Source organism: Carya illinoinensis, chromosome 8 (assembly GCF_018687715.1).
Source record: "Carya illinoinensis cultivar Pawnee chromosome 8, C.illinoinensisPawnee_v1, whole genome shotgun sequence".
Lineage (NCBI taxonomy): Eukaryota > Viridiplantae > Streptophyta > Magnoliopsida > Fagales > Juglandaceae > Carya > Carya illinoinensis.
Window position 1 is genome coordinate 35,500,858 of NC_056759.1, and position 27,072 is coordinate 35,527,929.

At 35.7% G+C, this 27,072-nt stretch overlaps 1 long non-coding RNA gene and 1 pseudogene across 1 annotated transcript; both read right to left on the reverse strand.

The window, feature by feature from the left end:
• Positions 1-1,660: 1,660 nt before the first annotated feature.
• Positions 1,661-2,256, reverse strand: LOC122319417. The gene is made up of 2 exons (XR_006245076.1): positions 1,997-2,256; positions 1,661-1,946 (listed from the first exon to the last, which is right to left on the reverse strand). It is a non-coding gene; the product is annotated as an uncharacterized LOC122319417 (long non-coding RNA).
• Positions 2,257-15,694: 13,438 nt separating this feature from the next.
• Positions 15,695-26,420, reverse strand: LOC122317855 (annotated as a pseudogene).
• Between the last annotated feature and the right edge of the window lie 652 nt (positions 26,421-27,072).

Genomic DNA, 27,072 nt, shown 5'->3' on the forward strand with positions numbered 1-27,072 from the left:
TTTAAAGAATTTCAAAATGTTAAATACATTATTAGGACTGGTCCTTACAAAATATATTATTAGTACAGGTCCTTGAAAAAATAAAGAAGTCGCCATGAGCACCACAGACTAGACATGATACGAGCCACGAAAGATAGCATCCTAGTCTGCACAGCGTCACCATCAGTCGAATTAATAATAGAGCGGCAGCAAAGTCGAAAATATGACAGACTCAGGAAAAAGCATTACGACAAACTGAAAAGGCAGTTTTGATTTGATTTTTCACTGTCACAATCCGTACGTAGTTGTCCATCGTTGTGTGTTATTTGACAAAATGTTTTTTATTTAAACAAACTTTTACAGATAAATTAAGTAGTTAAAAAATATTAGATTTAATAGGATGCGAGTCTTTAACAATAGTTTCAAAATAAATTAATATAATATAAGAGAAATAAAAACGAAAAATCTGAAAACAAAAAATTTGACTCTCACGTTTGAAACAGTTTTTACATAATCTGATATATAAACTATTAACCTATGATTAAAAATTGCAATAAATTATTGTATTACAACCACTTTATCTTAATTCTTAATTAAAAAAATATATATAAAAAAATAACAACCAAAATATGGATTAATACGCCGGTATATCTTACAAATTAGTTAAAATAATCAATCTTCTTTCTTGTTTCAATTGTCCAAATTTTGTGAAAGACAGTGCTCTACTCTCACACAGGAGGCCACAGAAACACTTTCAGAATAGGCAACAAGTTTTTATCTCTATTTTATTTTTCTTTTCATATATATGTTTAAAAAAATAAAATTCAGAAATTCATTAAAAAAATATTTACTTAACTATAAAATAAAAAAAATAAAAAATAAAAACTTACATTTAGTGGCCGCCATTGGTGATCACATTATGTGAGAGAAGCAATTTCTTTTTGCAAAATACCTTACATTCTAGTCACTATTCTTCTCTACTCTCAAAAAGAGTTGCAGTGCTGATATTTTACAAATATCAAACGACAAACATGTTGTAAGAATCACGAAAGTTCTATGCAAGCTATATATATATTCACAATATAGATATTTTTAGTAATTATATTTTATTAAAATATATCTCAATGGGGTAGTTTGTATCTCAACAATAAGAAATATATTCGTTGATAAGCATTCTCATAATGCTAAATAAGATTTCTCACATATTCACTCTGAACATATTGGATTTCTCAGATATTCACTCTGAACCTATTAAGGAGGGAAAATGATTTCTAGAAATGCAAATTCTGTATAATAGTTTTTGAAAAAATAAAAAGGTAAGACACATCTAGTCAATTTAGATAGAGTCCTCCAGTACGGAAATCTTGTATTGTATTAGAATTATTTCTAGCATTGTTGTTCAAATGATTAACTAGGCTCAAACAGTTTTTTCTTTTCATTAGTTGAAAACCACTTTGACTCGAGCTCACCTAAACAAATACTAACTTTTTATCTAATCTACCTTATAAAGAAGCATTTCAAAGTTTAGTTTTTATCCAATTCTGAAAATGAGGGGGCCCTTATGATGTTGCCCCTGCACTTCATATTCCATGACCAGGTGATCATGTAATGAATGGTTGAACTTCCCAAATATGTGAAAAACTTTCATTCTAATGAGATAGGGGAATGAATAATATGTTCATCTACTAAATAGAGCCTTCACAATTGCCCAAGAGAAAATTACAAAATAAATTGATACAAAGTGCACATTCGAAAGAGAAAAATAAAAAGTCAAACAATTATATATATTTCTTAATCTTCAAGAATAATTAATTGTTTAAATAATATCTATTTAGAAAAAAGTCCCAGTGAGACAAAAAATAAGAGGATTGATAGGTGCACCGGCTCTATACACCAAAAGCGTTTCAATTTCCAGGAAACTCATGAACTGTCCTTGTCTTTGTTATGGAGAACTGATCATACAAAGACTACTCTTATGAAAGTTGGAACAAACAAGAATGGAGATTCAGATGGCTACCTAGGAACAGGTCCCATAATCATCATCAGGTTCCTATTTATCCATTCCCTCCTTCAGAAGCATCAGTTGTTGGTGGCATTCGCTACTGCAGAAGGATTTCTCATCCCCGAAAGAGAATAGATCAATTAGATTCGAAGTTCTACACTAAGTTTGGTCTGATGACCAAAGTCCACAAACATGCTTGTGTGTTTATATATTAGAAACAAGATTAGTCCAATGAAACATGCAAGCTAGATCAATTACCCTGGTGTCAACCATCTAAAACAAAACAGAAACTCGGATCAACATACAAAACAAATCTACGATACACAATTGTAAATGTTCAAATCAAGGTCAGTCCTACGACATAAATTCTCTCTCTGAGCACACTCTGCAGAAGAAATAGAGAAGGTGACTTCTCCAACATAAATTTTCTGTGCCATCTGAGAGTTCGTGCTTGTCCTTGAAAAAATGTAAATAATTTTATAAAGCTAATCTGGTTGGAGACGGAAGAGAAAACTTCTTCGAGCTTCAGAATTTTTGAATCATACCCAATAGGCTTACTTCATAAACTATGTTTGAGCCTGGTCTCGTTTTGTAAGCAATTTCTCATAATTTTCACTTTTCATGTCTCTCAATGCATGCATTTTTTGTTATGAGAAACTCTGTCAATTCCTCTTTTTGTGTTTTCATTTCTTAAGATTCATTTTCTCTCCTTTTTTAACAGCAATCGATCTCATCTATTATTTATGATATGGTCTGCACTAAAAACCTATATGAGATAGATACGTATCTTCGTTCAACTGGCGGTGCTGAAGAATATTGCTTCCACCTTGCAACTTTTCAGCATAATCCCCTAAATATATATATATATATATATATAACTGGACATTTCTAGTCGGTAACGTGATGGGCGACACAACTCCAATTTGGCACAAAACTGCTTGCCTTTCTAACCCTTCTTTGGCATAAAAAGAGTGAATGGAACAAAATAATGAAACTGCTTTACAATGGGTTGTTTTTTGACAACCATGTTTTCCTAAGTTGACCCATTTTTTTTTTTTTTAAGTAATAAGGGAATTTTATTCATATGAAGGAAATAGGCATTAAAGTGATTTGGACATTGTATACAAAAGAAACACTTAATTACATTCTAGCTAAGGAAAGAAAATCATAGACATTGTTTCCATCAAGTACAATGGTTGAAAACCACAGCATTAAAGTGCGCATAAAAAAATGCTGAAGCCCCTCCATTGTGCGTTCCCTATTTTCAAAACATCTCTCATTCCTCTCCGACCATGTACACCACATGATACACAACTGGATCATCTTTCACACTGTTGCCACTTGAGGACAGCCTTGAAGGTCTTTCCAACATGCCAATAATTCCACCACCCGTGGAGGCATTACCGAAGCAATATCCATTCTTCTAAAGATCTCATTCCATAACCCCATCATGACCTCACAATGCAATAGTAAGTGATCTACAGATTCTCCCTGTTTTTTACACAGATAGCACCAATCCATCACTATGATTTCCCTCTTTCTCAGGTTGTACGTAGTCAAGAATTTTCCAAGAGCGGCAATCCATATGAAAAAAGCTACTTTAGTAGGCACTCGTGATCTCCAAATCCTTTTCCATGGAAATGAAACATGGCCATGGGTTGACAAAATCTTGTAGTAGGTCCTGACTGTACATTTTTTTACTACCATTAGCCTTCCATTGCAACCTATCTTCTCGAGCCGAATTATTTCCCATGGAATAGAGCAACCTAAGGAAATCAGACATAGCCAGCAGTTCCCAATCGTGAATATTTCTATTAAAAAGAATGTTCCACTGATAAGATCCGTGGGAAAATACTTGCATATCTGCAACAGAGGTCTCTCTGTTAGCTGCAATACTAAAGTGTTGGAAATGCCTTGTATAGTGCGCACTCTTCACACCAAACATCATGCCAAAACCTGATTCTGGAACCATCTCCCACCACGAATCGTAATTGACTTTCGAAACCCTGCCAACCCCTCCTAATAAATTTCCAAAAGCCCACACCATGTCTCCCCCTTACTTTCTTGGAGCACTAACCTCCCCACGCACTCCCATGTCTAGAATTCATAATCTTATTTCTATTAAAAAGAATGTTCCACTGATAAGATTTGCAGGAAAATACTCACATATCTGCAACAGAGGCCTCTCTGTTAGCTGCAATACTATAGAGTGCTGGAAATGCCCTGTATAGCGCGCACTCTCCACACCAAACATCATGCCAAAACCTGATTCTGGAACCATCTCCCACCACGAATCGTAATTGACTTTCGAAACCCTACTAACCCCTCCTAATAAATTTCCACAAGCTCACACCATGTCTCCACCTTACTTCCTTGGAGCACTAGCCTCCCCACGCGCTTCCATGTCTAGAATCCATGATCTCCTTCCATAGTGTGTTCCCCTCTAGGTGATACCTCCGTAACCATGTACCCGATAAAGTTTTATTGAACGTTCGCAAATTGCATATCCCCAAGCCTCTATTTGGAATAGGAGAAAAAACATTGTTCCAGTTAACTAGATGGAATTTTGTTTCCTCCCCCATTCCCCCCCCCCCCCCCCCCACAGAAAAGTCTGGAATAATCTCTCAATTGTAGTTGCCACCCTTGCAAGCAAAGGAAAGAGTGAAAGGAAAAAAGTGAGAAGATTGGTTAAGGAACTCTTAATTAAAGTAAGTCGCCCCCTTTTCGATAGATACATCTGTTTCCACCCAGGAAGCTTCCTTTCAACTTTCTCCACCACCCCATCCTAACTGGCTCGAGCCTTAAAATTGGCCCCCAGCAGGAGACCAAAATATTTCATAGGCAAGGAAGACACCTTGCAATCCAACAACCGCGCCGAGCTGTTAATATTAGGCACCACACCCACCGCAACCATCTTGGATTTGCTAAGATTAACCTTGAGCCTCGACACTACTTCAAAGCATAGCAAGAGAGCTCGTAGAGATTGAATCTGACCAGAATCTGCATTACAAAATAAGAGGGTATAATCTGCAAATAAGAGATGAGAGAGTGAAGTAGGTTGATTTGTGCCATTGTCGACTGAAAAACTGGATAAATAAACTCCACCAATAGCAGCTTTCACCAACCGACCAAGTGCCTCCATAACAATGACAAACAAGAGAGGTGACAAGGAATCCTCCTGCCTCAAACCACGTGTGCTACTAAAGAACCCAACAGGAGTGCCATTAATTAACACTGAAAAACGGACGGTAGATATACAATAGCGGATCCATGAGATCCACCTATCACCAAAACTACACCTACCAAGCAAAGGAGGAAGCCCCAGTTCACATGGTCATAGGCATTTTCCATATCAAGCTTGCAAAGAATACCTAAAACACATTCCTGCAACCTATGATCCAAGCACTCCTTGGCAATAAGCACCAAATCCAGAATCTGTCTCCCCCTAATGAAGGTGTTTTGGGGCTTAGAAATTATATGTTCCATCATTGAGTTAAGCCTATTTGCCATGACCTTGGAGATTATTTTGTAGACTCTGCTCACAAGGCTTATGGGGCAAAAATCTTCAACTACCTTGGCCCCATGCTTCTTTGGAATAAGAGCAATGAACGTTGCATTGAGGCTTTTCTCAAATTTATGGAAAAAGTGAAATTCTACAAAGGCCTGCATAATATCACATTTCACTATGTCCCAACAAACCTGGAAGAATCCCATTGAGAATCCATCTGGGCATGTTGCCTTGTCCTTCGCCATGCTACGAATAACCTTAAACACCTCATCTTCCTCAAACTCCCTTTCCAAACCATTTGCACTTTGTGAATCAATAAACTCGAAAGACAAGCCATCAAGTTTTGGTTTCAAGCGTATCGATTCCGAAAGGAGGTTCTCAAAATGCTGCACAATGTGGTTTTCCAAATCATAAGAGGATGAAAGCACTTGAGTACCTAAGTGGAGTGTCTCAATAGTGTTGCTGTGTCAATGTGAATTCACCACCTTATGGAAGAACTTCATACATTTATCACCCTCTTTTAGCCAAAAGGCCCTGGATTTTTGTCGTCATGAAATCTCTTCCACATTCTCCAAATCAATTACAACCACCTTTTTCTAGCAATGGCCTCCTCCGAGAGGTCTCCCGTCAATTCCCTAGCCTTGAAATCTTGTAGTTCCTCCATAAGGGTATTCTTTTGATTATCAATACTACCAAACACTTCCAAATTCCACTTCTTGAGATCTTGCTTCAAAGCTTTGAGCTTACAAGCTAGAATGAAACTGGGATTGCCTGTAAACATATAAGAGGAACACCAAGAACATACCTTATCTACAAAACCCTCCGCCGCTAACCACATATTTTTAAACTTGAAAGGCCTGCATCTACCAATAATACCTCCACAATCTAACACAATAGGGAAATGGTCGAAACACACACGAGGCAAAAGTTTCTGAGAAAGTTCAGGAAAATGCGCCTCCCACGATGGGGAGACAATGAACCTATCCAATCTTGGCCATCCCCGACCATTAGACCATGTGACTCGTCCCCGAGGAGAGGGAGGTCCGTAAGATCTAAATCAAATACAAACTCCGAGACCTCCTCTATGGCTGCCGAGTGGCGATGAGTCCCCAAACGCTCGCTGGGAAAGCGAACAATATTAAAATCTCCCCCATGCACCACTGTACCTCCCATAAATAAATAAGACATGCCAACTCCTCCCATAGTCGCCTCCTCTCATTATCCAAATTTGGACCATAAGTACTCGCAAAGGCCCATTCCCATCCATCAATTGTATTTTTAAAGCGACTGGCAACCGAAAAATTCCCAACACATTCCTCAACTGACTCCATCACTCTTTTTTCCCACATTAAAAGAACCTCCCCGGAAGCACCCAACGATGCCAAGTAGGACCACCCAACATATGAACCCCCACAGGCTACGGATTATTCTTCTATCCACTACCCTCAACTTAGTTTCTTGAAAGCACACAACATTCACTTTCCATGACCGCAATAAAGATCTTATACGAAGTTGTTTATTGCAGTCATTCAGTCCTCTCACATTCCACGACAATAACTTAGGCTTCATAGTTACAAAGAGTGCCCCTCTCTTTCATCTATCTCTTCCACACCCCCCATCCTCCTCCTCTTTAGCTTCATAGTTGATGGAGCGAGAAATCCTTTTAAGTTCCCTTGCTCACTTCTTGGTCGACTTCGAACGACTATTTTCAATAGCAATAAGAAGGGCTTGAAATTCATCCTCATAGCCTACACAAGAAATATCAAGAGAAGAATACATCTCCTCAACCTTCTTAAATACCCAATCCAATGCAGACAAGTCTAGGTAAGGGAAAATTGTGCAAAGAGGAGTTGGTTCCTCAACAGAAGGCCCATTGTCTAAAAAGGACACTACCAAAGCCGAGCCTTGAATTACCTCCCACGGTTGAGGTTGAAAAAGCTCTTTAATGTCCATCGGCACCCCCTATGATTTAATGACCCATTTCTGACATCTATGATTTAAGGCCACCAACAATTAGGATGTAATTCTACAAATTAATGGGTTAATTACCCATTAATCTCGGAGAATACAATAACCGGGCCAAGAATAACTTCCAAAAAATATATCATACATAATCCTTTTTTTTTTGGGGGGGGGGGTTAAAATGTGCATGATTCATCTAGAGAAAACAAATTCCATAAGGTATTAAGCTTAGAGAAGGTAAAATCAGGGGAACACGGGGACTGAAAATTGTAAACAAATGGGGCTTCAGTTCCCTCATATCAAATTTTACCGAAAAAGAAAATAAGTTTCTAACATCCAACATTATTTCTTTTCCTTTCCATCATTTTTATCAAAACCAAACCGAAAATGATATAGATTACCTCGAATGAATTCTGCAAAATTGCCGAGCCTGTAAAAGGGGTGAATAAGAAGCTTTTCTCCCCTCGGCCCTGCACAACCAATCTTCACTGTGCCTTACGCACCCCAAAAGCTGAATCACATCGCCATACACACAAATATCAAGACCGACCCAAAAATTTCCAAACCAACACAAAACCTAACCCTAACAATTCAGACCATCTTACCTTCGGTCACAGAGAGAGAGATAGTGAGAGAGGGCGACGAAGGCTAAGAGAGTCGGAGACTGAGAGTTGGGACTCTGGGAGTGGGAGAGTCGTGGACTGAGCTGAGAGCCTCAGAGGGAAAATCAATTTGCATCTAGCCGTTTTCTTACATGAAATCGAGACAACGATTAAATGTGAATGGGCCAAACGGCGCCGTTTACAATCGGTTAAATGTGTCTTAAGCTTTGCAGTGAATGGGTAATTAATCGACTCGAACCAAAAGAATGCAGAAATGTCCAAAAGCTTCCGAATCCAATCCATTTTGTTCTGGGTCTTTTATTATTAATATTATAATTATTTAAATCGGATCAGGTCAGGCTCATGGTTGAAATGTACACCCCCTATTCCAATGGGTATGTGATTTCTCTCATTGATAGAAAGTTTTCATCCCAAAGCATTCTCCAACAATTACTTCAAATATGGGAACATAATAAAATAACTTCCCGAACAAAAGCTTGTGAATGTAATCACCACTTTGACTTCATCATCCCCCCGTCACAATTTCTATTATTTCTTCGCATGAACTTATACTTATTTTTCTGAGTTGCACCAAGCTTTTAGCTATTGGTTATGTTATTAAATTAATCAATCCTTTACAATTCAATATCTCAAGATTCGTCAAATTTTGCAAACACACCGAGGATGGCACTAAAATTTTCAATTTGTGACATTCTTACACTGTTTGAATTTCCAGTACTTTACAAAAAGATTCTTAGGCGTCTTCTTTCCACAAATATTGTGTCGGCATATGTTCTTTAGACACCCTAAGTTCTTTTAGTTGTGGGAGTATCCTGGCATGCTTTCTTGGGCCAATAATTTCTTCATACAAGAATATTTCTCCAGATTTTGTAACTTTTTAGTCAATTAGATAGAGAAACAGCCGATGTATTATGGTTGCATTTCACCTCTAGAACTTTTAACTTGCATAAGGACTCTACCAAAAACTAGTCATGCCATGTGGTGTGATGAAAGTCCGATTTCAAAACCTCCCCCTGTAAAAGAACCAAAGTTAGCATTCAAATTTCTCGAAAACTATGCATTACAAATCTCTTTATCTCGAGATAGGGGAAGAAGAATATGAATCATGCTATTTCAAGAGTTAATTGATTGGCCTCTTACTGTTTCAACCTAGAAAAGAGGATGTTGATGGAACTCTCAAGTAGGCATTGTTGACTTGTATGTTGAAAGCTTGAGGATTTGGAAGCAAATATGCTAACTTGGACACATCTCCACACTTTCAATTCTTTCAACATTGGCCGTTCTAAATTATGCGTCCTGGGGAAAATTCACTTGAGTTTTGGTAATGCCCTGAGCGCCAGAGAAGTTAGTTTAGGGAACACAAGTTTTCCTTCTACTTCTTCCTTCTCAGCAATGACCTCAACCCTGCAGTCAATTACCTCAAGAGATTCCAATTACATGCGAGTTCTGGCCATGGAAGCTGGAAAGAGACATTCCATGCTCTCACACTTGTTGGCACGTACATCACGTAGATTTTGAAAGCTCAAAATATCATGGGGATTCTTATTCGATATGTGCTTTAGCTTTGGTAGATCACTCAAATATAAGTACTTCAATTGTGTGACTGTTACAACACTTGTTTCTTGAAAACTTGGCCCTCGTAGGTCAAACACTTGTTTTAGGGAACCGCAACCGCTGCATTCACCAACTCCAGACTCTGGAAGACTTTAAACATCTTAAACGAAAAGATGCTATTAAGATTTGCACAATATTCAACTCTCATCATTTGAAGTTTGCAAAAGGAATTTGTTGCCAATTGGGTATTCCATATAACTTTCATGTCATCCATGTGGGAGATTACCAATATTTCCAAACAAGGTAATGTGACCTGTAGGAGTAGTATTCATCCAATAGGTATCAAAATAGTGACAAATCTACGCATCATAACTTCACATAAATCCATCTAACATACCTAGTTAAAATGGCAAAATATTTCGATGTTTACAATCATTAATTTCTTGCATTTTTCATCCACAAGAAGACATTATAAACAAATGTGAACATCTTAAAAGAGTACTAGTTGAGGCTATTACCTGATCTTGATCAACCAAGAAAAGGGATTGTTCACTTGAGATATTGCTTTGTTGACTTTCTTCAAGTGCCTTTTGAAGGCTCATATATTCGGAAGCAAATATCTCAACGTTTTGACATCCATCCACCTACATATTTTTCAATGATGGCCAATTTTTGAAGTATGCACTCATGGATAAAACCACTTGAGTTTTGTGGGAGATTAGATCTAGACAAATAATGGCCATTTTGAAGTATGCATTCCTAAGAAACCCAACCATATTATGTCTCTCATATTAAATCTAGACAAATAAAAGTTGATAACAGCTTTATGCTACTTCCATAAAATAAATAGTATTATAATTTTGTTGATTGGCAAAAATAGAACCGTCTTCTCATTAGATCTAGGGGATGTCATGATTACAAATTTGGCTTATAAATTTCTTCCGTAGTTATGTGTGATGTTGCATGTTTATGACAAAATATGACATTTTAATTAATTATCAAGTTCAATGCAAGTAAATCTTGCTCAAATTTGTGGTGCTTTATTATGTTCAACATTTATGAGTATACTTTTCTTGCTATATGTAATGGCAACATATATCCATTCACAACTTAGTAAACTTTAACTATTATAACTAGTTACGTTTAGAAACAATGTTAGTTCTAGAACTTCTATATTTATTACTAGAGATGAATTAAGCCACTTTTACCTCATGCACCAAGAAAAGGGGTTGCTAAGTGGAGATCTCATGCCGGCTCTCTCAAAGTGTTTCTCAAAGGCTCAGAAGTCCATAAGTAAATATGTCAACTTTTTGGCATCCTTCCACCCATATCTTTTTCAGCATTAGACATTCTAAAGTATGCACTCCTGGGTATAATCACTTGAGTCTCGGTAGCCTCTTAAGAGTTAGGAGAGATACTTGAGGGAACACAAACCTTTCTATTGCATCTTCTCTCCCTTCACCTTCAACAATTTTCTCCACCCCACAATCTATAATCGTAAGATACTCCAATTGCACGAGACTTCTAGCAAAAGTGGCTAGAAAGAAACTTCTTAGATTCTCACATCCACCAACCTGTATTCGTTTTAGATTTTTAAAGCTAAAAACTGTTTTGAGGTCTTTACTCTAAACATGCTTCATTTGTGGAAGACGAGCCAACCACAAGTCTTTAAGTGATATGGTTGTTACAGCTTGATTTTCATTAAAATTTAGCTCTTGCAGTTCAAATACTTCTTGTAGTGAACTGCAACTAGTTACAATAAGTTCCTCTACACTCTAGAATCTTGTCAGCATATCAGATTGAAAGATGCTCAAAAGATTTTCACAAAGTTCAACTTTTATGATTTGTAGATTGCAAAAGGAATGTTCTGCAAATTGGTTATGCCATATGTTAATAATCTTCTTTCTTAAATAGGAATTTTCTTATTTTAATTGATCCTTGCATTCCATTCAATATTGCTCATCTGGACTTATTAGAAGTTTTTGTTTTAAATAGGAAAAGGTTTTTCTTTAAATCCGAGGGTTGGGAAAATCTTCTTATACTAATATGGACAAATTGTCATGTGTCTTGTGAGCATATAAGAAATACATGTATTTTTTTTTAATTAAGGGGCCGGCACATGTCAATTTTAGCTTTGATTATTAAAAAAAGGTATACGAATTACGTGCTTAATAGACTTTTTTCATTTCTAAATTAAAATGGGTCGAAGAAAATCTGGTCTCCAACATAGTTTGGAAAAAAATTATGTTCTTTAAAAAATGTTTGAGTTAGGTTGGGTTAAGTCAAAAATTTTTGCATGTGCCAAAAGTACTTGGGAATATTAAAAATGACTAGAAAAAAAAAAAAAAAAACAGCTGAGAAAAGTAATATCTAATTTTTTTTTCTATAATTTTTCATATATAAAGATATATATCCTACTTTTTGGCTGATTTTTTACAAGGACAAAATTTTAAGAATCCATGACTTTGATGATCTCTACCATTTCTCTACAAGAATATGTAGTTATTATGAATGTGCCAGATCGAATGATTTTCATAGTCTATAAATATTTTTTTTTGATAGAATAAATACTCTTCATTGATAAATCAAACAGTTACAAATTTATCCACCCATACAATTTGCGTTAAAAACTCTGGACAAGAATTCCACTAGATTGCAATGTCTTCTACATGCCACCCATACCGACCCAGCCTCTGAGCTGCTCCATTCCCATATTCCTCCAACATATTGGATTGAACAGCTGCTGAACCTAGCTAGCCATTAGCATTTTAACTTCTTTTATAATGTTCCCCAACAGAGACCAGGCTTCTTCGCCATGTTGCAGCTGTGTTACCATTGCTAATGAATCACTTTCTAATATGAGTTCCTCAATGCCCAAGGGGAGGCACAGCTGTAGACCACGCACCATAGCCAACAACTCTACTTCTATCGGGTCATTAACTTCATTTTCCTATTTACTAGCAGCTAGTAATACTTCACCTGTTTCATCCCTGAGTATAATTCCCACCCCTGCTCTGTACTGATCTGGGAGAATAGCTCCAGCCACATTTATCTTCAGCACTTTTGGTGGTGGTTTTGCCCATCCAAGTGTGGAAGTTTTGTTCTTCTCAGGTTTTGTCTTCATCTTCTGATGTACCTTCAGCAATGATAAAGCCTGCTCTAAACACTGCTCAGTAGCTGTTATCTTGCCCTCATGTACATGCTGATTCCTTCTATACCAAAAACTCCATGCCATCATCACAAAGGCTTCCAGCTCCTCTTTTTTGCCTCTTCCATTTATCTGTGAGCTAATCTCCATAAAACTCTTACTACTCATTATGTCCTTGACATATGGGGCTAGTGGGGATGTATTCCAGCATTCTACTAGTTGTTGATAGGAAACTAAAGCATGTGAAGCATCCTCAGGTTCTTGAAAACAGAATTGACAACAATGATCCACCAACACCTTTCTCTTCTTCAGATTGCATCATGTAGGTAAGCTTTCCTTACATGCTCTCCATGCAAAAATTTTTATTCTATAAGGCACTCTCATCTACCATAAGGCCTTCCACACGCCCTTAAATAAATAAGTGCCTCATGAGACCCACCATAAGTAATCTTGTAGGACCTAGATCTGCACATATCTCTTTAGATTCAGATTCAGCTTAGGTGGCATGATCAGAATGCTTGATTTTTCTTCCATTTCTTTACATTTATATCTCATGGTTCCTCTTAATGTCAATTGCAGTCTAATTTTCACCAAATTTGGCTATGATTTTGCCAAGACTGATTTTGGACAGTCTACAAAGCGATTTGACAATCGACTAAACTGAATGCTACATCGAGTGTTACTATTCACTTCAAAAAATGCAAAATTAAACACTTCACCATAAAATGATAAATAATCATACGAACCTAGTGGTACAATTCGTTTCATAAAATTCAACTCCTAAGTGCTCCAAATAAAATCAGTCGATCTTCATGCTTAAGCACTAAAGCTAATTCTGCATGCACGACGTTGCACTTGCCACTTGGACGGTGTCGATCGGTGGAATATATTGTTGCTGCTGTTAACAAATTAAACTTCTTATTCACATAGGCAATTTTGAATTTAGCTAAAATTTTAAAATTCTTCTTTATATTCGGGTCAATAATGACGGAAAAACATGATTACATACATTTTAGTGCAATGAGAAAGTTACTCTTTAATTTAATGAAATGATATTCATAAGAAAAATCAGTTTTGAAAATTTTTTCCAAGAAATATAAGATAAAAAGTTAGGATACCGATACAATTACTCTCTATATATATTTATTTTTTTGAAAAAAAACTAGGCAAGCCACAAATAAAACTCATCAATTATTTGTTTTACTTAATAGTTAAAAAATACTTTTTATTGAGTTTGTGAATTTTTTTAAAAAATGTTTAAAATCGTTTAAAAAAATTTTGAAACAAAAATTTGCACGTTTAGTAGGAACGACTTTCGATGGCTTTCCTCGAGTAGCATTACCTCTATTATTTAATTATATTCTTATTTAAAATTCCAAATTCGAGTAAAGAAAAAAATAAAAACCAATCGTAATGCTCTTACGAAGGAACTTTGGAAAGAAAAGATAAAAGGGATTGACGGACCACTTGCTACTTTGTCTGTTTTGGCGTAAGGCAAACAACCCTTTCAGAGCTAGATGTGGAATGAGAGCAGATTTCCATGCCAGCTTGGATGATCTCTTATCACTTTGGATACTAATATTTGAAAAAAAATTTTTGATAACACTAAAATAATATTATAATAATAATAATAATATAGTTTAAAAATATTTGAAAAACAATTTATATTTTCCAAACGTAACCTTAAATGTATTTTAGAAGCCATTTAGAACCGATCAACGCAATTATAACCTAAAGTTTCTTACAATTGATTTTGAAACTTTGAGTTTATAAAAAAAAGTTGTAAAAAATTATAACAGTGTTAAGTCCATAAAAATACACAATAGACTAAAAGAATATATTTTCTCAGAATTTTAAATTCATAGTCAATAGATAAATTATTTTTAGCAACTATTTATCAAAATATATCTCAACGGGAGGGGGAGTTAAAAAAATTAGGAGGGCCAAATACTAACTTTTTATACAGTCCACCTTATAAAAAATAGCATTTCAAAATTTAATTTTTATCCGATTCCGAAAATTGAATTTAGCAGTTCCGCCCCTGCATTACATATTCTATGACTAGGTGATGTAACGAATGCCGAATGGTTGAACTTCTCAAGTTTCATTCTAACTACATACAATGAAATACAAGGCCTGGTTAACTCCAGTTCAATAAATATATATTTATATATATATATATATATATATATAAAGAGGGGAATACTTGCACAAATGTATATTACAAATTAAACTGATACAAAATTTGCACATTCTAAAGAATTTCACCAAGAACTGCAAATATTATATTCATGCAGGAACCTTTCTGCAATAAAAATAAAAAATAAGAAAGTCAAAAATTATATATTTTTAATCTTCAAGAATAATTAATTGTTTAAATAATATCTATTTATAAAAATTGGCATTTCTACACTCACTGAGGATGTAGCCCGAGACATTCTCCTTGATAAGGCCATTTGGTGTTTTTATTATATATATTCTTAAATATCTTTTAAAAAAATGCATAATATCATTAAAAAATATTTTCTTAGTCACTAAATTAAAAAAAAAAATGAATTATCAAAAATATATCGATGGCCCAGGCATTTTCCTCAGAGAAAAGGTGTTCCAGTGAGCCAAAAGATTAGAGGACTGATAGGTGCACCGGATCCCGTGCCCCAAGTATCCAAATTCCAAATCCTACGTGTAATTATTAATTTCGTTGATTTCCTCAAAATGTGAAAAAAAGATACAAATTTATGATTGCTACTTAATTTACTAGAGTGGCTCTAGAGCCACACATGGGATTCCAATCGGGTTCTTGACATAGCAAAATTTCTCTTTATTTTTTTTTGTTTTTTTTTTCATGTATTACTTTTAAATATTTTTTTTAATAAAATTCACAACATTATTAAAAATATTTCTTTAATTACTAAATAAAAATAAATAAAACCCTTTCGATTTCCTCATCGGGATCCTCCATCTAAAAGAGTAGCAATTCTCTTTACTAAAAGTGTCCAAATTCAGAATATTACAATATTTTTACCATGGCATGTTTTGGGAGGATTATGAATTAGAAATCAAATTAGTGGTGCTGAAAATATGAAACATGTAAAATAATATACTTGCCTTTCTTTGAATAGACTGCTGGCAATCAAACTTGTTTGTTCTTCCAAAGCGAATGTATGGTGTTATTTAGGTTATTCTACCAGTCGGTATGTGATTTCTCTCCTCTTGTTGTTGCTTGGACACCTTTTAGCTTTGGTGTGCTTAGGACTCCGTGACTGAAAGTTTTCATCACAGGGCATTCTCCTACAAATACTTCTTCCAAATACGGGAACATAATAGAATAACTTCCCGAGCAAAAGCTTGTGAAGTTGGTAAGCAATCAAATTTTAAGCAAGTTAATTTGCTGAATGTAATCACCACTTTGGCTTGATCATCCCCCTTCGCCACAATTTCTGTTATTCCTTTGCATGAGCTTACACTCATTTTCCTGAGCTGCACCAGGCTTTTGGCTGTTGGGTATGTTATTAAATTGATCAATCCATTACAACTCAATATCTCAAGATCTGTCAAATTGTGGAAACATACCGAGGATGGCACTAAACTTTTCAACTTGTGACATTCTGACACTGCTAGAATTTCCAGTACTTTATGAAAAACTAGAGATTCCTGGATGTCTTCTTTCCACAAATGTGTCAGCATTCGTGCTTTAGACACCCTAAGCTCTTTTAGTTGTGGGAGTAACATGGCATGATTTCCTGGCCCAATAAATTCTTCAAACGGGAATATTTCATGCCAATCATTACAGCTCACAACAAGTTCCTCTAGATTCTGTAAACTTTTTAGTAAATTGGATGGAAAAATAGCTGATGTATCATGGTTGCATTGCACCTCTAGAACTTTTAAATTGCAGAAGGACTCTATAAACAACTGGTCATGCCATGTGGTCATGTCATGAAGATCCGATCTCAAGACCTCCAATTTTGGAAATGTATCCTGTAAAAGATCAATCAAAGTTAGCATTTATTTTTCTCAAGATCTGTGTATTACAGAACTATTTTTCTCGAAAGAGGGAAGAATACAATATGACTCATGCTATTTCAAAGAGTTAATTGATTGGCATCTTACCTCTTCAACCAAGAAAAGAGGATGTTGAATGGAACTCTCAAGTAGACATTGTTGACTTGTTTCTTGAAATCTTGAGAATTTAGAAGCAAATATGCTAACTTGGTCACATCCCCACGCCCTCAATTCTTTCAACACTGGCAATTCTAAATTATGAGCCCCGGGGGAAATCCACTTGAGTTTTCGCAATGCCTCGAGTGCCAGAAAAGTTAGTTTAGGGAACACAAGTCTCCCTTCTGCTTCTTCCATATCAACAATGACCTCAACCCCGCAACCCACTACCATAAGAGATTCCAATTCCGTGAGAGTTCTGGCCATGGAAGCTGGAAAGAGACATTCCATGCTCTCGCATCCGATGGCAAGTACACGACGTAGATTTTGAAAGCTCAAAATATCACGAGGAACCTTATTCGATATGTGCTTCAACTTTGGCAGATGATCCAAATATAAGTGCTTCAATTGTGTGACTGTTATAACATTTGTTTCTTGAAAACTTGGCCCTTGTAGGTCAAACACTTGTTTTAGAGAACTGCAATGGACTACATTCAGCAACTCTAGACTCTGAAAGACTTTAAACATATGAAATGGAAAGATGCTATTAAGATTTGCACAATATTCAACACCCATGTTCTGAAGTTTGCAAAAGGAACCTTCTACAAATTGGGTATTCCATATAACTTTCATGTCATCCATGTGGGTGATTATCAGTATTTCCAAACTAGGGAATGCGACCTGTTGGAGTAGAATTCATCCAATAAGAGTAAAAAAAGTGACAAATCTAAGCATGCATCATTACTTCACATAAATCAATATATATATGTATATATATATATAACATGACTAGTTGAGGCTATTACCTGATCTTGATCAACCAAGAAAAGGGGTTGGTGACTTGAGATATTGCTTTGTCGACTTTCTTCAAGTGCCTCTTGAAAGCTCATGTATTCTGAAGCAAATATCTCAATTTTTTGACATCCACCCACCCATATCACTTTCAATAATGGCCATTCTGAAGTGTGCACTCCTGGATAAAACCACTTGAGTTTTTCCAGCCCATCAAGATGTAGTATACTCATACGAGGGAACACAAACCTTGGTGTTTCTTCTTGATCTCCTCCTCTTGCGACAATCTCCTCAATCCCACAATTGCATATCTTAAGAATCTTCAATTGCGTGAGACTTGTAGCCACCAAGACTGCTGGAAATAAACTTTTCAAGCTCTCACAAAATGTAACCTCAAGTAATTGAATATTGCAAAAGGAATCTGCTGTGACTTGGTCGTGCCATATGGTTATCAAGTTATCCATATGTGAAATTGTTAACGTCTCCAAGCTTGGGAATGCTATCTGTGAATTCAACCCAATTAATGTGTTAACATATTATATATTCTCATCCACCAAAGCATCTATTTGATTAATTTTGATCTCTTTTAGCCATGACATCCAAATTAACAAGAAACTGAAGTGTTGCAATCCAAAATAAAATGCCAAACAGAAACTCAATAAATCCAAACTAGAGAATGCGACCTGTAGGAGTAGGATTCATCCAATAGGTGTCAAAATAATGATGAATCTAAGCATGCATCATAACTTTACATAAATCAATATAACATACCGAGTTAAAATGGCAAAGATTTAGAAGTTTATAATCACTTCTCGAGTTTTTCATCCACAAAAAGACATTATTCTAGTTGAGAGGCTATTACATCTACTACTCAAATGTGAACATCTTAAAGGACTTGTTGAGAGGCTATAATTACCTTATCTTGATCAACCAAGAAAAGGGGTTGGTCACTTGAGATCTTGCTCTGTTGACTTTTTTCAAGTGCCTCTTGAAAGCTTATATATTATGAAGCAAATATATCAACTTTTTTACATCCAATCCATCCACCCGCATCGTTTTCAATGATGGCCATTCAGTTAATTTTTACATGAAGCGAACTCTTTTTTCCACACTGTTTCTTGATGATTTGATCGGTATTCAGGCAAACACAACCCAAGTTATGGAGTGGTCAAGCATTCTTATCTCTGTTAGCTGAAAATTTCTTTGGAAAAACCCACCCGAAAACTAAGACAGGTTTGGAGTGTATACATGCTGTTGATACAAAGAGTGGAGACTATACTGTCAATAGTGCTTATAAATTCTTCGGAGGTGTGGAATATGATGCCGGACATACTGAGTCTTCAGCTACAATAGCTCAAAAGAATTTATGGAGAGAAATATGGAGACTCAACATTCCTAGCAAGGTCAAGGTTTTTAGTTGGCGTGCTTGCAAGAATGGCTTACCTACAAAGGTCAACTTGAAGCAAAGACATGTGAGGCAGAAACTGCATGAGGCTGTGATTACAGATGACATATGCAGTTTTTGCCTCACATCAGCAGAAGATGTGGTTCATGCCCTCTGTAAGTGTCCCAGGTTGCAACAATGTTGGGAAAGTCATGAGTTATAGTCTATGTTGGAAGCGGACTTAAATGCAGTTCTACAGTTGTGGAAAAAAATTTTCTTATGGCATGGGGCTTTTCGTATAGCAAAAACCAAAAACTCTTTGAGGCCAAGGAAGTGTAGCCTATCATAGCTGCTCACAATGCTCTTGCCTTGGGTTCTGATTTCCATCGTAGGAAGGGAGACAAGAGAAAGCCATCTAGTATTTGGTTGTATGGGAAGGGTCCATTCTCGATTGAGTGAAGTCTATTGTCTGGTTAGACAAACAAGGGCTGTAATGTGTTCTTTCATTTTTACTGAAGTTCATTCTTCTTATAAAAAAATAATGCACTTTTATAAATGCATTAAAAAACATGTAAGTAATTTATTGATATTTATTCATTTAATTTATAAAAAATAAACAAATTTGAGTATTCTTTAATAATGATTAATATTGTAATTAAATTTATTGTTCGTAAAGACTAGTTAATTAAATTTATCAACTTAAGGAGGGATCAAAATGATTTTATAATATTGGGATGCAAATGTGGAAATATTAGTCTCTTTACCTCATCATCATCCACCAAGAAAAGGGGTTGTTGAATGGACATCTCAGACCGCCACTCTTCAACTGTTTCTTGAAAGCTCACAAGTCTTGAAGCAAATATCTCCACTTTCTCGCATCCTTCAATCCACATATTTTTCAACATGGGCCATTTTGAAGCATACACTTCTTTGTAAAACCACTTGAATCTCTTTAAATTTATAAGATTCAAATTAGTTACTTGAGGGAACACCAACGTCCTTGCTTCTGGCTCTCCTCCTCCACCTGCAACAATTTCCTCCACCCCACAATCCACCATAGACATTCTTTTCAAGCAAGGGAAGGCAGCCTGTATAATTAAATTATTTGTATCAATTAAAAACTCCAAATATTTCCACATATGCTTCGACTTTGAAAATATGAATAATTAAAATGGGGGAAAGAGTGTAAAATGGCACAAATTTGGGAACAATGGTCCCTTTGAAAATATTATTTGCCATGCTACATAACACTTAACAAAAATATGCCAAATTTCATATTTATGCTTACGCAATGAGCTTTTTTTTATTTCAAAATCCTTTTAGAAAAGTCCCATGATCTTATTTTTTCAAATCTAACTTTTATGACCCAAGACAAAGGTGTCTTCAACCAAAACCTCAATAGAGGCATGCAATTATAATTTGGCGGCAAGGGATGCCTATTGGTCCGCAGGCCACTGGCGTTGGGAATGTATATGATTGATACGGAATATATGCTTTGTCGACACATTTATATGGACTCGTGTCAGTGTGTGATATCTTTTGTGGGTAAGTACTATCTGATATACCTGATGGTGTAGAAGTGGCATGTGAACATCCCGGTTACCCTCCTTAATGATTTCTCCGCAATCAGTCATGATTGAACTTTTTGTGCTTAAGAAGCTTACGAGCTTTGGAAGGTCCTTCGGTATCAAGGTTTGCAGTCGATTGACCAATATCATATGATCTCCATATTCTATTACATCTTCTTCTTCTTCCACAATTATCGCACCCATGTTGTCACACCCACATACTTGCAATTCTTCAAGTAGTGAAAGGCCACTTGCTATGGATGATGAGAAGACGAATCTTAATTTCTCACAATTTTCCACCTTCAGAACTCTCAAGTGTTTAAAGGATTCCGAGGGAAGTTTTTCATGACATATTTCTTCCAAACTAATTGGTGTCCTCAGGTTATGAATATGCTTAATCTCTCCATTATTTTGGATCTGGAGATGCTTCAATTGTTGAAAACCTTCTACATTTAGTCTAGGTATAACACTCTTAACACCATTCAACTCATCTAAATGAAAAACTTCCACACTCTTCAATAGCATTTTGATCCAACTTAACTCCAACTGAAAGCTTGACTTCAGCTTGACTGTTCTTGAGGATTGAGCACCATCAATCCAGTGCCAAACATCTCCTATGCATATCTTGTATCTCTCCAACTTTTTAATATTGAAGTCTTTCGGTAGTTTGCTGACGTCTGGAATTTGTATCTCTAAAGTGTTCAGAAGTGACAAATCCTTTAACTCAGCAAGGTTGGCATTTTTTCTTTCATCAATGAGACCTTCAGACTCCCATTGAACAAAGCTGTTTCCCATATACAACTCTTCTAATTTGACCAAGCTTGATATGACATTTGGAGGAATCATTTTAAGGTTAGAACAATTACTCAAGTCTAACAACCGCAAATGAACCAATGACCCTATTTCTCTTGGCAATTTTTAAATATTAGAGTCAAGAAGACTAAGAACAACTAAATTCTTGAGTTCTCCAATACCAGATATGTCTTCCAACATACTACATTGATCCAGACATAATGTTTGTAGGTTTCTAAGGAGAAGAAGAGACGAAGGAAGTGATAAAAGTTGCATTTTCCTCAAATCTAAAACTTTGAGCTTGTCCATACCTTGGAACAATGTATCCGGGATTTCCAAAGAATGACCTTTCTCGATTTCTCCACCAAGAACAGAGAATGCCTCATATCTTTTGAGTGAATCTTCATCCGGCCATGCTTTTAGTCCACCATTGTCTCTCATGACAAACATCTTACCATCCTTTGATCCAATCATTGTAGCGACATAACGTACAACATCATGCATGGAAAATTCCCTGGTGCTATCCGAACTTTCAAGTAGCAAACAAGAGTCTTGTAGAGTACTAAGTAAACTATTTAGTCTGTGTCTTGCTTCTTCCAATGTGACAATGCCTTCGAATAAACCCAAACCGAAACCATATTTCAACAAGTCCTCGTAGAGAATATAGTGGCCTAGTAGAGCACAAAGCAAAAAGATGGATTTTTGCTCCTCTGTAGCAAGCTGATCATAACTCAGCTTTATGCAAGAAAATGCGGGTGACAGTATTTCTGGGGGGGTGTCTGCAGGAGGGGGTCTTTTTAGTCGCAACTCCGCATCCTTCCATATAGTCAAGCTCTTACCTTTCAATGCCTTAGAAACTGCTGTAAGTGCAATGGGAAGACCTGCACACTCTTTAGCTACCCTAATTGCTACTTCTGACACAGCAGGATCCTTGAAGGAATCACCCGCCGTGTTTATAAATAACTTCCACGCCTCTACTTCTACTAAACTCTTGAGTTCAAAATTCTTTTTGGTGCCCATCTCACGAACTAATACATCTCGATTTCTCGATGTCAATACTACTTTGCATCCTTCAGAAGGAATTCCTATGTCTTCCAATTCAAGTTGCTCCCATATATCATCTAGGATAACAAGTAACTTCGTCGTGTCTTTTGTTGAACTCTCTTGTTGTAGATCTGCTCTTCTGATTTCAGTTTGTTGACAATGAAGCTGATAATCCAGAGTAACAGGTAACTTCGTCGCATCTTTTGTTGAACTCTCTTGTTGTAGATCTGCACTTCTGATTTCAGTTTGTTGACGAAAAAGCTGAACTTGATGTCGCATGACCGCAATTTCTCCTCGAATTCGACTAAGCTCTGGTCTCTCCTTTACAACCACCAGAATAACCCCATTGAAGAGCTTCTCTTCCTTTGCTCGCCTCACAATTTCTTTCATCAATGTACTCTTTCCAACTCCAGGCATCCCCCACACACCAATCTTTTTTACATTAGCATCTCTCAGTGCCTCCATAATTTCGTTCGCAACTGACTTTCTCGACTCTAAGGTCACGTAATTCTTGTCTCTTGTAGTCACAATATGGTCTTGTGAGGCAGGAAGATAAGAAACTCCATTGAAGTTTCCACTTTCAAGATGTTTAACTATATTTCTAGTTATCTTATTTACTTCTTGGCTCAATTGATGTCGTTGCTTCAAGTTCAGGCATGTCGCATGAGAGCTCCTCGTCTTTGCTTCTTCTTCATGTTTGCGAAGTATCCTAGTGGCCAATGTTGTAATTTCACAAACCTCTTTCAACCACTTGTTAACATCAGAATAAATTTTCTCACCCTTTCTTAAAGCATCATTAACGGATTGATTCACCCTTTCTTGAGCATGTTGTAGCTTCTCTTCCTGTTTCTTCAGATTCTCTATGTTGCTGTTGTAGTGAAATGAATAGCATAGCCACTGTCCAATAGGTGCAACAGTGTACTCTGCTATTTTCGCTGCAATTGAAATAATGATCTCCATTCTTGTTCCAATGGTTTTTGGATTTTTGTGCAAGTAGAAAAGCAACCAAAAAACTATTGTACGAATGAGAGATAAGAAAAGCAAAGATGAAGAGAAGAGAGAATGGGAAAATCAAGATAGATCGGATTTTGGCAGTGAGAGTACTTCAAAGGAAAATGCCTGAGTCCAATAGAAACAGCCTAAGTAGGGGCAAGGCTTTCATTCCACAAGATGATGAGTGAATATTTGTAGCAAGCAATACACCTTCAGGAAGAATAAAGAAATGATGTGGTCACCCAAAATCAGGGACAGATCCTCCAGGTAGTACATTGTGTGCTGAGAATTCAAATTTGTGTACACATTAGGAGCTGGTAAGATTATAAAAGTCTTCACTACAATAAATTTTGAAAACCAAATTGGAAATATAACTGACAGATAATGGTGGAAAAATCAAACCTTTACAACCAATAAATAAAGAAAAAAATACAGCTCAAAAGGAAGCATCAAAGACGAGAAATGATAACGACCCACCAAATTAAGGTCTTTTTAGACAGCGAAACTATATTAACTTATTTTATTTAATCGTTATAATTTTTTTAAACTTTTAAACAAAATACAATATACAATTCAACTTTTTAAATTTTAAAATAAAAATAATATTAATAAATAATATTCAAATAATATTTTATTCAAATTTCATCTCAACTCATTATTTAAACTAGACCAAAATGAGTTTTGATTTGATTTTTCACTATCACAAGTCGTTGGTGTCCATCGTTGGCATCATTGTGGTCCTTGTGGATGTCATGCTATTTGATAAAGAAAATTCTACTCATCATCTTCACATCACACACTGTACATAATTTTTTTTTTCATTTTTTTCTCTTATCAAATGTGTGATGTATGGATGATGAGTAGAAAAAATCACTTAGTTTATAAAAAATAAAACTAAAAATAAAAAATAAAAAAATTTAGAAAAATAAAAATAAGTGTAGTGTGTGGTCTGTAGGGATGATTTTCCTTCTTACACAAAGTTTTGCTACTCATTATTCACATACACCACACATATCACTTATTTTATTTTAATTTTTTTAATATCTAAAAAAGAGTTCTAATTTTTTCTATAATTTCTCATATATAAATATATAACGTGTGTGTATATATATACAAAATTGTTATTCGTTTGTCTCACTGTATTTTTTTACCTTTTACTTTTATGAAGCAAATATATCGTATTTTTTGGCTGATTTTTTTAGAGGACTATATTTTAAGAATCCATCACTTTGACCTCAAATGTCCAATCATAAATTAACTCAACTTTACTGTTGGCTCGAGGGAAAAATCAACGCACTTAAAAACATAGTTTCATGGGTCGTATGATTTATTTCAAGCCTTTTTGCACTCTAGATGACCGTTAGGAAAGCTGTTAGAAACTTAGAAAGAAACTCATAAACATAATCATCAATCCTAGCTTGCTTTTTTTTTTTTTTTTTTATAAGTAAAATAATTATATTATCAAGAGAAGGCAAAAGCCTAATACAAAGATTGGTGACTAGTTCTAGGTTTGATCAATGGATATAAGGAATTCATGTAACCCCAATCCATTGAAGTCAACCGCTATGGTCGGAGTACAAAGAGTTCTAAAGAAAATAATTATATTATTTTGAAGTCAACCCCAATCCTAGCTTTCTGGAGTAATAACACACTTGTTAATATATAATTGCATACTTTAATATATATTGTATTTAGTATGGCTCTACGTTTTTATGATAGTATTAATTTTTGTAATTCTTTAGAGTTCTTCTTCCAAACTCTACAATGAATTCTAAAGAGATATATCGTGTGCGGATCTAGAAACTACTTACAAGATTTCATATTGGTCATGATCCATGTGCAAACCTTTATCACTATTTTGATGGGTCTCATGACCCTTATTTTTATCATTTGGTCACTCTTTTTTCCGCCCTACTTGATTAGATGCAGATATCTGAGAAGCCAAACTAATTGATATTATTTAAAAAAACAATACCCACAAGACATTAAGATGAGACGATGATAATGGATTATGATATAAATTAGTTAACAAGGGTCAGGAGCAGCATGAGTACGCTAAAATTCTCTCGCTCTCCGACAACCTTTTCCTCTCCTGTTCTAACATGGTAGTTTTGACCGATGATCCACGTAATAATCTAGTACTCTTTTCTAAAGACTAAGCCACCAGTGTACATAACAGCATCCATCATCATTCCAATTCTCAGAGTAGAACATCTATGAAAACTTATCAGATTATAATCAAACAAGAAACATTCACAACATACATACAACATAGCCTGCTGTTCGGATGCAGACCAGGTAAAATTAATTTCAAACCAAAGAAACTTCATTAAACGCTCCAACTGACCAAGCATAAAGACTTGCAGAAGTGAGAAGCATTTACAAAGTAGATGTTACTCATACCGAGTTATCAGCTGATCCACTAACGGAAATGGGTAAAGTCGGGTGCCAATCAACAGTTAATGTTATAGTAGCACTGTGTGGAAGAGTTCTCAACCCACTTCTTTGAGAAATAGAAACAAAAACTCAGATTAGAACCAAAATGATCAATACAGCTTACATCTACTTTTGTTTTTCCCAATAATCACACCTAGTACTGATCCTGCTAACCCAAAAAAAAATTTAATCGACGATCTACCACACAAACTCTACCCAGCATGTTATAAAATCAACCCACCTAATCAGATAAAATCACACAGTGTTGTCCCTTACCTTCAACCAGTGTTGTTCGGTGCTTGTAGAAAAAGAGTCCACCATCCAATCTAAAACAGAGAGCGAGCGAGAGAGACTGAGTCACAGAGAGAGAGAGAGCGTTCTAAGAGCTAGCTGAGAGGTTCGAGAGAGAGAGAGAGAGCGACGAGAAAGAGACGAGTATGAGGGTTCTGAAGGGATCAACAGATTTAATACACGACGAGTCCTAATTATAGAGATGGACACAATTAGAAGCACCTACGTGCATTCTTCTCGATGCCCAACCACGATTCATCCATTACCAATCATATTATCATTATGGCATGGTATAATAAATTGACAATATCATATTATTCGTACATTGAGAATAATATATAAGCGGTCAAAATATATGAGAGGTTAAAATGAGAGGTTAAAATAAGAGCGCAAAATAAAAATACATAATAGCATTATTTTTTGCCCAAAACTTTCGAAAATTAGACATTCACGGGGACTTGTACTGTTTGTAAAAAAATAATTGTAACTATGTTAAAGTCCATGAAAATGTTAATGCTCAATAGATTAAAAAATGCACAACCAAAATCATCAATACAGCTTCCATCTATTTTTGTTTTTTCCAATAATCAGACCTAGTACTGATCCTGCCAACCCAAAAAAGCTATTTAATCGATGATCTAAAACCAGTACAAACCCAACAATGATTAGGATAAAACTGTTGTATTAAAAATCGTCGGTGGTACATGTTATCAAAGCCGATCGAATTAACGAAGGTAGGCACATTTGGTTTGGTTTTACAGTTCAGATGAGATGAGATGTTTTGTTAAAAGTTGAATAAAATATTCTTATAATATAATTTTTTAATATAATTTTT